Genomic DNA, 12,546 nt, shown 5'->3' on the forward strand with positions numbered 1-12,546 from the left:
GGTTGTCTCTTAGCTCTGTTGGTTTCTTTCGCAGTGCAGAAGCTTTTTAATAAGATGAGATCCCAGTTGTTGATTCTTTCTGCTAGTTCCTGTGCTGCTGAGGTTTTGTTCATGAAGTCTTTTCCTATGCCAATGTCTTCAAGAGTTCTACCTAACTTATCTTCCAGCAAGTTTAGTGTTTCTGGCTTAATATTTATATCTTTAATCCGCTTCAATCTTAGTTTAGTGCATGGTGATAGGATTGGGTCTAGTTTCAATCTATGGCAGGTTGAAATCCAGTTTTTCCAACACCATTTATTAAATAGGCTATCTTTCCTCCAATGATGGTGGTTGGCTCCTTTGTCAAAGATGAGGTGGCTGAGCATGTCTGGAGTTGTTTCTGCATCTTATAATCTATTCCACTGATCCTCAGGTCTATTCCTTTGCCAGTACCATGCTGATTTTTGTCACAGTAACTTTGTAGTGTAGTTTCAAGTTGGGGATTGTGATACCCCCAGCCATGTCTCTGTTGCTTAGAATTGCTTTAGTTATTCTAGGTCTCTTACGGTTCCAAATGAATTTTTGGATTGTTTTCTCTAGTTCTGTGAAGTATATTGTTGGAATTTCAATTGGCATTGCATTGAATCTATATAGTAGTTTTGGAAGTATGGCTATTTTCACTATATTGGTTCTTCCTACCCAGGAGCAAGGGAAGTCTTTCCATTTTCTTGTATCCTCTTCGATCTCCTTCTTCAGAGTGCTGTAGTTTTTCAGTGTAGAGGTCTTTTGCTTCCTTTGTTAGATTGATTCCTAGATATTTCATTTTTTTGGATGCTATTGTAAAAGGAATTGTTTCCCTAATTTCTCTCTCAGTGAGTCTGTTATTTGTGTACAAGAAGGCTATTGTTTTTTGAGTGTTGACCTTGTATCCAGCTACTCTACTGAATCTGTCAATGAAGTCTGGAAGTCTTCTGGCGGAGTTTTTTGGGTCATCTATGTAAAGTATCATATCATCAGCAAATAATGACAGTTTAACTTCGTCTTTTCCTATCTTTATTCCTTTTATTTCTTTCTCTTTTCTAATTGCTGTGGCTAATGTTTCCAGAACTATATTGAACAGGAGCGGTGATAGTGGGCCTCCTTGTCTTGTTCCTGATTTTAACATGAAAGTGTTTAGTTTTTGACCATTTAGTATGATGTTGGCTGTTGGTTTTTCATAGATAGCCTTAATCAGGTTAAGATAAAGACCTTCTATTCCAATTTTCTGTAGGGTTTTTATCATGAATTGGTGCTGGATTTTGTTGAATGCTTTTTCTGCATCTATTGAGATGATCATATGGTGTTTGTCCTTGGTTCTCTTAATACAGTGCATTACATTTATTGATTTATGAATGTTGAGCCATCCTTGCATCCCTGGGATAAATCCGACTTGGTCAGGGTGTATGATCTTCTTGATGACCCTCTGTATTCTGTTTGCTAGTATCTTGTTGAGGATTTTTGCATCTATGTTCATTAGGGAGATTGGCCTGTAGTTCTCTTTTTGGGTTGGGTCTTTCCCTGGTTTTGGAATCAAAGTAACACTTGCTTCCAGGAATGAATTTGGAAGTTTTGCTTCCCTTTCAATTTTCTTGATGAGTTTAAAGAGTAATGACATAAGTTCTTCTTTAAATGTCTTGTAAAATTCAACAGTGAAGCTATCCAGACCTGGGCTTTCCTTTGTTGGTAAATTTTTTATTACATTTTCAATGTCACTCATTGTAATTGGAATGTTTAGAATTTCTATATCTTCTTCATTTAACTTTGGCAATTCGTATGTATCTAGGAATCTGCCCATTTCTTCTGTGTTTTCCATTTTATTGGAGTAGAGGTTCTTGAAGTAGGTATTGATGATCCTCTGGATTTCTGTTGGATCTGTTGTGACTTCACCTTTTTCATTCTTAATTGCATGTATTTGTACCTTTTCTTTCCTTTTTTTGATAAGGTTGGCTAATGATTTATCGATTTTATTTATTCTTTTAAAAAAAACAACTCTTTGATTCATTGATTGTTTTGTATCGTTTTCTTAGTCTCCATTGCATTGATTTCTGCCCTGATCTTTGTAATTTCCTCTCTTGTACAAGCTTTGGATTTGTTTTGCTCTTCTTTTTCTAGGAGCTTGAGGTTCTGGATTAGGTTATTTATCTGAGTTTTCTCTGTTTTCCTAATATGGGCATTCACTGCTATGAATTTCCCCTGTAGAACTGCTTTCGTTGTGTCCCATAGATTTCTGTATGTTGTACTGGCATTTTCATTTACTTGGAGAAACTGTTTAATTTCTTCTTTAATTACTTCTGTGACCCATTGGTTGTTCAAGAGGGTGTTATTCAGTTTCCATGTGTTTGTTGGGGTTTTGCGGTTTCTTATGTTATTGATCTCCAATTTTATTGCACTATGGTCTGATAATATACAGGGGGTAACTTCAATTCTTTTACATTTACTTAGATATGTCCTATGAGCTAGCATGTGGTCTATTCTGGAGAATGACCCATGTGCAGCCGAAAAGAATGTATATTCCGATTTTGTGGGGTGGAACACTCTGTAAACATCTATTAAGTCCATTTGTTCAACAGCTTGGTTCAGTTCTAGAATTTCCTTGTTAACTTTTTGTCTAGATGATCTGTCTATTTGTGATAGTGGGGTATTGAGGTCCCCACTACAATTGTGATAGTGCTTGTTTGGTTTTTCATGTCCATTAATATTTGTTTTGTATAGTTGGGGGCACTCATATTTGTGCATATATATTTAGGATTGTCATCTCTTCCTCTTGGATTGTTCCCTTCACAAGGATGTAGTGACCATCTTTGTTTCTCTTAATTAGTTTTGGTTTGAAATCTACTTTGTCTGCAAATAAAATTGCTACCCTGCTTTCTTCTGGGTTCCTGTGGCGTGGAGAACTGTTTTCCATCCTTTTACTTTCAGTCTATGAGTTTCTTTTCGAGTTAGGTGTGTTTCTTGTATACAGCGTATTGTTGCATTTTCCTTTTGTAATCCATTCTGCCAGTCTATTTCTTTTGATTGGTGAATTGAGGCCATTAACATTGGTGGTTATAATTGATAGATATTGATTTATCCTTGTCATAATGTTTTACTTTTGTTGATTCTTTTATTTTTTTTTTTTCCCCTCTTTCGCTTTAGTGTCTTACCTTGCCTGGTGGCTTCCCTCTGTTGGGCCTCAAGGAGTTGTGACCTTCATTGCTTTTTCTAGGATATTGTTTAGAATTGCTCGTAGTGCTGGTTTGGTATTCATGAAATTTCTCAGGTGTTCTTTGTTGTGGAAGTATCTAATTTCCCCATCAATTTTGAAAGATAATTTTGCAGGATACAACAGTCTAGGTTGGAAGTTATTTTCTTTTAGGGCTTGAAATACTTCATTCCAGGCTCTCCTTGATTTGAGGGTTTGTGTTGAGAAGTCTGCTGTGATTCTGATGGGCTTTCCTTTGTAAGTGATTTGTTTCTTTTCCCTAACTGCTTGTAGGATTTTGTTTTTCTATTGGGTTTCTGGGCTGCCTCAGCCTGTTGAGTGCTGGGATTACAGGTGTGCACCACCACGCCTGGTGCAACTTGAATGATTTACAAACGTGTATGGTTGTCCTTATATGAGTACAAGAGGAGGCAAAGCTAATGAACGGTGATGAAACAAAGCATCATGGGTACTGGTGGGTGGGGTGGGAGCCAGGTGGGATCTTTTAGGCACAGGAAATGTTCCCTTTGTTGCCTACGTGATGGTTGTGGGATGTGTACCAAGGTAAAGGGTCATCAAATACTGCACCTCACATTATTCAAGCTTATTACAGGTCTGGTGTCTATAAACTCACTGCATGCATTGCATTAAGAAACACCAAACTTGGGGATTTAGCTCAGTGGTTCCGGTGCTTGCCTCACAAGCACAAGGTCCCAAGTTTGATCCCCGGTACCAAAAAAAGAAACACCAAACATTGCCCCTGGAGAAAACACAAATGAGTTTCCTGCAGACCTCTGGCTACACTTTTGTTAACTGCCTATGTTACATAGAGCTGATCCTGTAATAGAGAACGAACGCCCAAAGGCACTGGAACTCCTACCTGCGGGACGCTTCTCTATTTCTGCATTAGGCATGTGGTCACCTTTTTATCCTCTGGAACACAAGATCACCCTCCAGCTCGATGCTCCGTGGATATCCTGAACAGTGCAACTGCCTATGAAAAACCTCAAAAATGCAAACCTCGGGCACTAAATAAATTGCAATAGGGACCTTGTTTACTTTTTTTTTTTGTAGTACCAGGTTGAACCTAGGGCTTTGACACTGAGGTATACCCACAGAACTTTTTTAAAGTGTTTCATTTTGAGGCAGGATCTCCCTAAGTTGCCCACACTGGACTCAAACTTGTGATTTTCCTGCCTCAGCTTTTCAGAATGCTGAGATCACACATGTGCATCACTACACCTGCCTGAATTTTTAATTCCTATCCTGTATCTGGGGCCCTGTTTGGCTGGGCTAGAATCCTGTTTGTACTGAGGGCCTCACATTTTTCTCTATGACCAGTGTGTCAGCAAATGACCTCAAAAGTAGTGCAAGTTCTGGTTTAGGGGTTCCAAATAAAATTTAACCAGGAGGAAAATTCACAAATAATGAGGATTATTATCTAACTCAATTTAAAAAGTTTTAAGAAAATAGGAACTGGACATGGTGGTATATGTCTATAATCCCAGCACTTGGGAGGCTGAGGCAGGAGGATTGCCTAGGTTTGAGGCCAACCTGGGCTACATAGTGAGTTCAAGGCCAGCCTGAACAATATAGGGAGTTCCTGTCTCAGGAAAAAATAAATAAATAAATAAATAAGGTGACTCTCTGGACATTAGAAAATTTGCTGTCCAATACATTTTCCGGAATAGACTTGATTGGTTTCCCACCCTGTTCATAAGTCAGTCTCTTTCTGCATCATTTTCGCTCCCTGCTGAGAGAGAAGCATTGGTTGAGTGCCTGCTGTATGCCCAGACATGGCCATGTGACATAAATGACAAATGCCTCAGAAATGAAGGACAGATTTGGCTGGGGACCCAGCTCAGTGGTCCAGCACTTGCAACTCAGTGCTTCCACCTGCAGCACCACAAAAAGAGAAAAAGAGAAAAGGCTCTTCAGGTAAACTCGTCTGCACAGGTGCAAGCAGGCACTTTCTTAAATGCCTTTTGCTCTGGTTTTGTTTTTTGAGACAGTGTCTCCCTAGGTGGCACAGGCTGGCCTGGATACTGAGATCCTCCCACCTCAGACTCACAGAGCGCTGGGATTACAGGGCTGCAACCCCAGGCCCAGCCCCAGTTACTTCAACAGAAAAATCAAGGACACGTGCTGAAAAGTTAAGATCCTAAAGATATAAAAAGGCACAGAAAGGAAAGTAACCCAGCCCCACACCTCCTGAATGCCATGAATTTTTCTCTCTTGTGGTGCTGGCCACTTGGTGCCACCAAGCTAAACCCCAGCCCTTCTTCAAACAGCAAATTTGGGGGGTTTTGAAAATGTGCCCATGGCTTCCTCTCTCACAACTCAAATAACCTTAATTTCAGTCCCAGAGCAGCTTACAGAGGAGGCTTCGGCAAATGGGATCGCTTCTCTCAGCTTCCGGGGCTGTTCTGTTACCGCCGAGAGGCTCCTGGACTCATTTCTTAGGGGATGAGATGTCATCGCCTAGGAATTTTCCAGACAGTTTTGAAGGTACATTTCAGGTTTCTACACGTCCAAAGGGTGTCTGGGAATCTGCGTGTGTGTGTGTGTGTGTGTGTGTGTGTGTGTGTGTGTGTGTGTGTGTCTAGGCATTCGGGGATGGCACCTTGGGCTCCACTGGGAGGCCTGGGCAGGCGCTGCCTCTGTGGACGGGCGTCCTGGAGCTCACCGCACAGGGTCCTGGGAGTCAGACGCAGCCCGCAGAGCCACCTGCGCAACTTTCTCTGAGGACTGGCACAGCAGGGCAGAGCTCTGCATCTTTCGCTTCCCTCCCCTCCCCTCCCCCTTCCCCCCTCCCCTCCCCCCTGCCCCTCCCCTTCTCTCTCCCCTCCCTTCCTCTTCTTTCTTTCTTTGCTGAGGGTGAAACCCAGGGCCTCGCACAACCTAGGAAACGCTCTGCCACTGACCAACATGCCCAGCCCTGAAGTTTGCATTGCAGGGGATTTAGCTCAGTGGATTTAGCAAGCGCAAGGTTCAGAGTTCGATCCCTGGTACAAAAAAAAAAAGTTCTACAGCATTTTCACAAACACTGTTTTGTTTTGTTTACAGTACTGTACTAGGGATTGAACCTGGGGCCTTCTCACTGAGCTATATTCCTAGCCTTTTAAAAAATTCTACTTTTTTTTTTACACATTTTAGTTAATGTATTGCAATAAATTGGCTTACACAGTTGTGGAGCTGCCAGACACATCTGAAATCTGCAGAGCAGGCATCAGGACGGGCAGACTGGAACCCTGGGGAAAGAAGCTGAACTGTGGTCCCCAGAACTAATTTCCTCATTAAAATTCTACTTTGAAAATACAGTGAATTTGGGAGGATTATTTCACTCAAAAATAAACAAATACATACACAAATAAATAATACTTTTATTTTGAGGCGGGCTAAATTGACTAGGCTGGGCTTGAATTTGTAATCCTCCTGCATCAGTCTCCCAGAGTGCCAGGATTAGAGCAATGTGCCACTGTGCCCAGCCTGACAAACACTTCTAATCCAGGCATGGTAGGTAGCACAGACCTACAGTCCCAGCTACTTGAGAGGCTGAGGCAGGAGGATCCCTTGAGCCCTGGATTCAAGGCCAGTGTGGGGAGTATAACAAGACCCTGTCCCTAAAACAAACAAACAAACAAACAAACAACTTTTAGAGTAGGTGGACAGTTTCTTACCCATCATACTTTTACCATATAAACAGCCATTCCATCCTAAGTATCTATCCCCCCCAAATGGTAATATAGGGCCCCACAGAATTGTACACAAACGGTTATAGCAGCATTGTTCACTATAGTTCAAAGCGAAAGCAATGAGATGCCCATCAGCTGATGAACAGATATATAAAACACAGACTCTATACATTGGAATTTTAAGATTTCTTATTTTATTGTTTCTAGATAGGATGTAGTGGACAGTGCCCTGTCCACTATCATTCCCAGTGATGTTGAACGAGTCAGAGTCCCAGCAGAAGAAATGAGGTCCTCAAATTCATCCTGCCCACAGAAGTGGCCTTCGGGTAGACAAAGCGTGACAGTAAGAACCACAAGAAAATGCATCAGTATCCACCGGGTTCTGGCCTCTGCACTGTGCATCTACTGTGTGACCCCTGGCCATTCTGCTACTGGGGCAGCAAAGGCCTGGGCGTATTTGGGATTCTTGCCTCCAAGCAAGAAACTGGGTCCTGTTAATTAGACAGTAATGGAGTTTGATGCTAAGATACCAGGACTTCAAGAATCATCTGTACTCAGCGGAGCCAGGAGAGTCGAGGATGAAGCCCGCAGGGACAGGAACACCAGAGGAGGTGATGAGTTTGCTCCTGCATGGCAGCTGCCCAGCTGGTGATGGACACATTTCCTCTGCTCTGTCCTGCTTTTCTTCCCTCCAACTCCAGGGTTCATCCCTTGCCTTGGCTTGCTCTGTCACCCTTGCCCTCCTGTCCGCCATTATATAATTGTCCCCTGTCCCAGGGGCTTAATGTAACCAAGTCACCTCAGGCTCCCAGTCCCACCTCGAAGCTTCTACCTCCGCTTGCCTGTCTGGTGCAATCTTTCCCAGTTGACTGGGTCAAGCCGGAGCAGAGAAGGATGAAGACAGAGGAGAAGGGGAAGGGGAAGGGGGAGGGGGAGAAGACAGGGAGGGGGAGGGGGAGGGGAAGGGGGAGGAGAAGGGGGAGGAAGAAAAGGAGGAGAAGGTGAAGGAAAGGGAGGAGGAGCTCAGCCCTTGGCCCAGCAGTGGGCTTTGCAGGCACAAGGCTCACCCACCAGGAACATTCTGTTCTTCACACGAAGGCCCAGCCTGTCCCTCTTGGGGAACATCTGAATGCGGGAGGCTTTCTGATCATTTCCTTTTCTGTGCCTCAACTTCCACTTCTACAAAACAGGGAAACGGCACACCTCATGGGGTTGCCAAGAGAATCATGAGAGTTTATGCTGTTTAGAACAGTACCTGGTAAACTCTAAATGCGGTATAAATATTTGTTGTTCTTTCTGGAGAGATGATTCCAGTAGATAAGTATAATTTAATGGTTCTCAAAATGGATGGTCTTGGAAACCTTTTATGCTTTAAAATTAATAAATAATACCCAGGTATGGTGGCACACACCTGTGGCCAGCTACTGGGGAGGCTGAGGCAGGAGGATTGTTTATATCCAGAAGCTTAAGGCCAGCCTGGGCAACATAATGAAACCAGCATCAAGCCCTGAGTTCAAGCCCCAGCACTGTAAAAAGAGAGAAAAGAAAAATATAAAAGACGCAAAGACAGAAAAGGAGGAGCAGGAGACCTCAAGAAAGATACTTTATGTCCTACCGCCAACAGAACCACCACCTGGTAGGGGGTAAGTGATATTGTCTTAACTTAAAAGAACTTCGAGGAGATAATATCTGTAGACAAATAGCAATATTTACCTTCTTTTAAAATAAAACCAAGAATTTTTTGAAAGATTCATTTAAAAACAATAATAATCCCATTATATATTAACATAAACCCTTTTATGAAAAAACCTGTATTTTCCAAAACAAAAAGCAATTAGTGAGAAGCACAGAGATACTTTGCAGGGTTTGAAAGTCTCCATAATGTCTGCTGTAAGAGAAGACGGCGGCGCCTCACATCTGCGGCTGCTCAGCCTGTTGCAGTACCATGGATCTGGAAGCTGCTGGAAGCTACTCTGCCTCCATGCCGGTGAGAAGGGACACCGAGGCCTTAGAGCTGTCCTTAAAACAGTTCTCATCTTGCAGATCCCAGGGAGGTTCCGCAGGCCACACTTGGAGGACTACATGGTACAGTGAGGAAAAGAGGGAGAAGAGAGAAACTCGTGTGTTTTCCTATTTCCACAATATTCATTAATGAATCAACTGTGAGATCACCTATATTCTAACTTGCGGGATAACAAAGATTCCTAGTGGTCAGGCAATAATAATTCTCCTGTAATGTGAATGCTTCCTGGCAGCTTTGAAGACATTAGGACAGTTTCCCTATGGTGGCCTCACAAGGGCTTTGACCAAGCAATTTTGTGGACAACAGCAGTCAAGGTCCTGTAGGAATCATTGGAGGAAAGGAAGAGTAGGTGGCTGCCAGTGGTAATTTGTGGACACCGATGGAGACTGGGAACTCCTAGAAATATCTAGAGGAGGAAGAGGGGAAGCACCTTGCAACAGTGACTGAATCGTCCAGTAGGTAATGGACAGCATAAGTCACAGACTTAGGACATGAAAAGGAATCAAACAATGCAGCAATTGATTGATGATGTCTGTCATAGAGACAAAACAGTGAAACAGTAGCAATGTTATCCTACATTTGCACAGCTGGTGCTCCTGGTGCAGACAGCATAAAGTGTTCCCCATTATTCCTCCAGGGGAAAGTCAAGTGCTAGAGTCTCTGGAGAGCCTCAGCCCCTTCTTTGCCAGGCCAGGCAAGGGTCTGAGGGACTCCAGTAGGAGATCCTGCCACAAGTCTGCCTCTCCCATCAACTGAAGCTCCCATGGCACCCAGCTTCTGGCACAGAGCCTGGCACTTAGCAGACACCATCAGGGTCACATGATCAGGGAATCACCTGCCTAAGGCAATTCAAAGGGCACTTCAAATAGATCAGATGTCTGGATTCCACCATTTCATCCAGTTTCTCCATGGAGTCGGTTGATGTTTCAGAAGTGGCACCTGCAAGGCAGCAGCAAGGAGAAGTGGGGAGTCATAGATAATGGGGCCCAAACCCCACCTCTGCACTAACCAGCCAGGGACTGTGGGAAAGCCCCAATCTATCCAAGTCTCAGTTTCATCATACGCAAGGTATAGACACTTACCAACCAAAGACCCCCTGTGATGCCAAGATGATTTGTGGAGATGGATGGACAGCTGGAAAGCCATTTGGGATATGAGGTAATTACTTGCAGAATAAAGAGGCTCCTGAAAGGTCTGGGCAAAGAACAGACATACTTTAATGGGGGAATGTCTCAGTTACTCCCTTGTTGCTGAGATAAAATACCAGATACTAAAAGTTAAAGGAGGAAAGGTTTATTTTAGCTCACCATTTGTAGAAGTTTAGTCACTAATCTGGCTCCAAGGAAGGGCAGCATGGCAGAGGGGCTATCACAGAGGAGAAACAGTCCATGGCAGGGTGAGCAGAAAGCAGCAAGCTGTGAGCAAGCAGCAAGCAAGTTAGCAAGGCTTCCTTTCCCTTTTATCCCACCCAGGCTACAAGCCTACTGGATGGTGCTACCCACTCCCAGGGTGGGCCTTCCTATTACCCACACTCAAAACTGTGCTAAATCAATGAGTGGACTAATCCAGTTATCACACCCTTAATCCAGTATCACACACCCATGATCCATCCACTCCCAAAAGCCCCACCTGGAAGCACATGAGGCTTTGGGGGACATTTTAGATATAAACCATAACAGGAAAGCAAGGCTGAAATTTAATTATTCTTTCAGTCAACAAATATTTGATGAACCATGCACTGTGTAGGTCATGGGATACAAGAAAGAACATGAGACGTGGTTTTTCTCCTCTCTGATGTTAAATACACACTGTGCATTCAGTAGCTACTGGCTACCTGTGGCCATTTATATTTAAATTACCAAAAGTAAATAAAACAAAGTGCAATTCCACACTCATACTAGTCACATGTAACGTACCAGGGGCCACCAGATTGGACAGTCCTGGGGTTCAGCCTGGTGGGAGGGACAGACACCACAGCCTCGCAGACACCTGACTATGAACCATGACGTGGTCAGTTGGAAGTCACAGCTCCAGCATTTTTCAGGGCCACGGAAGCCACTCTTTTTTCATTAGCCAGAACTGGACTGAGCATCCAAGAGCCTGACACCACTCCCTGTATCACCTAGAGTTATTCTTTCCCAGGGTGGGGCCCCGGGAGCCCTCCAGGGACATGAGATGCCTCTGGGGCAGTGTCTGACTTTGCAGCAGGCGGAGGGATGCACCTACCACCAGAATCCTCCTTCATTTTCACTCCTTCCTTCCAAAATATCGTCATCCATTATGATCAAGGTCTCTCTAAAAACAAGCCGGGGAAAGGAATGTAACTGTAATTCCAATATTAGTAGCTCCTACTAAGGATTTTACAAGTGCCAGAACTTGTGTAAAGCCCTTCTCAGGTCTCGTTTGTTTACCCGGATAGGCATGTACTACTAAAACGAGCTCTGTTTTACAGGAGAGAACACTGAGGCTCAGAAGGCCGAATCTGCGCGCTACGGAAGAACCTCGGCGACAGTTCCACAAGACACCACCAGGAGCCAGTGCCGGTCCACGTTCCACTTCCGCCGTCCAGCGGGAGCACGCGGAATAAAGGTGCTGCAGATATTTGGTGAGCGCCCCCGGGGTGCCAGGCCCTGCTCTGGGCTCAAAGGATACGTCAGCAAATTCGGGGGTGGAGGGGAATCTGCCCTAGGCATTCTTCTCTCCCACTCTTACTTAAAAATAAAAGGCATTTCGCAGAGTTGCATGTCCGAGGGGTACGTGGCCTGACCCGGAAAAAACCAGCTTGAAGGACCCCGAACTGGAAGCCCGAGGCAGCAGGCTCGCGGGAAGGGATGGGAGCTTCGGGAAAGTCTGCCCCAAACTCGGGCGCAGCAGCACGCCTCGGAAAGGGTGGGTCCCGGGGCCAGCCTTCGCAAAGGTCGCCTGCCCGCGGTGTCTTCCTGTTCCGTGGGGCCGGGAGAGGGAGAGTCACCCTGGGAAACTAGAGGGGGCAGAAGGGTGACCCAAAACGCCGCGGAGGGACGACCGGAAAGGGCCCCCAGCTTTTGAACTGAAGATCAACCCGAGAATCAGCCCCGTCGGGGTGCTTGGAGAGCAGCCCCCCAAGTCTGGTGGGGCAGCGCTGACCTCTGACAGGCGGGGGCACTGGGAGGCGACTAAGTGCCCAGGTTGGGGCTGCCTGCACCTCTCCTTCACGCAGGCCGGGACCTTGGGGTGCGCGCACCCGGACAGCGGAGGACGCGTGCGTGCGTGGGTGGCGTGCACTGGACTCAGCGTGCAAAGGGACAAGGACACGCGGGAGTGTGACCAGGAGGGACTCACCTGGAGGAGCCCGAGCCGCGTGCGCGTGCCTAGGTGTGGACTGGGGCACCGGTGACTTCGGGGTGCGCGTGTTCTGGCCCTGGTGCTGGTGGGGCACGGGGAAGTCACCGCCGGAGCCCACGCTGGAGTTTGTCCTGGCTGGGGAAGGCTTTGCCCCGGGACCCCGAGGGAGTATTCCTCCGTGCGTGCGTGCTGACCAGGACGTGTCTGCACATGCCGCCTCGGCCGCCGGGGCAAACGGTGGCGTGTGGGCAACGGTCCTCGAATTTCGGGCGCTGGAGGCTGGGGAGTGGTCTCAGATCCGAGCG

The 12,546-nt window shown here is 45.5% G+C and overlaps 1 long non-coding RNA gene across 1 annotated transcript; it reads right to left on the reverse strand.

Moving 5' to 3' along the window:
* Positions 1-7,065: 7,065 nt before the first annotated feature.
* LOC106010361 (uncharacterized) lies at positions 7,066-12,410 on the reverse strand. The gene is made up of 9 exons (XR_015450406.1): positions 12,239-12,410; positions 11,144-11,212; positions 10,225-10,332; positions 10,000-10,111; positions 9,757-9,856; positions 8,839-8,972; positions 8,306-8,420; positions 7,966-8,073; positions 7,066-7,214 (listed from the first exon to the last, which is right to left on the reverse strand). It is a non-coding gene; the product is annotated as an uncharacterized LOC106010361 (long non-coding RNA).
* Positions 12,411-12,546: the final 136 nt, after the last annotated feature.

The sequence above is a fragment of the Heterocephalus glaber genome, unplaced genomic scaffold, assembly GCF_053883595.1.
Source record: "Heterocephalus glaber isolate CG9 unplaced genomic scaffold, H.glaber_assembly_v1.0 deba00000943, whole genome shotgun sequence".
In the NCBI taxonomy this organism is placed as follows: Eukaryota; Metazoa; Chordata; class Mammalia; order Rodentia; family Bathyergidae; genus Heterocephalus; species Heterocephalus glaber.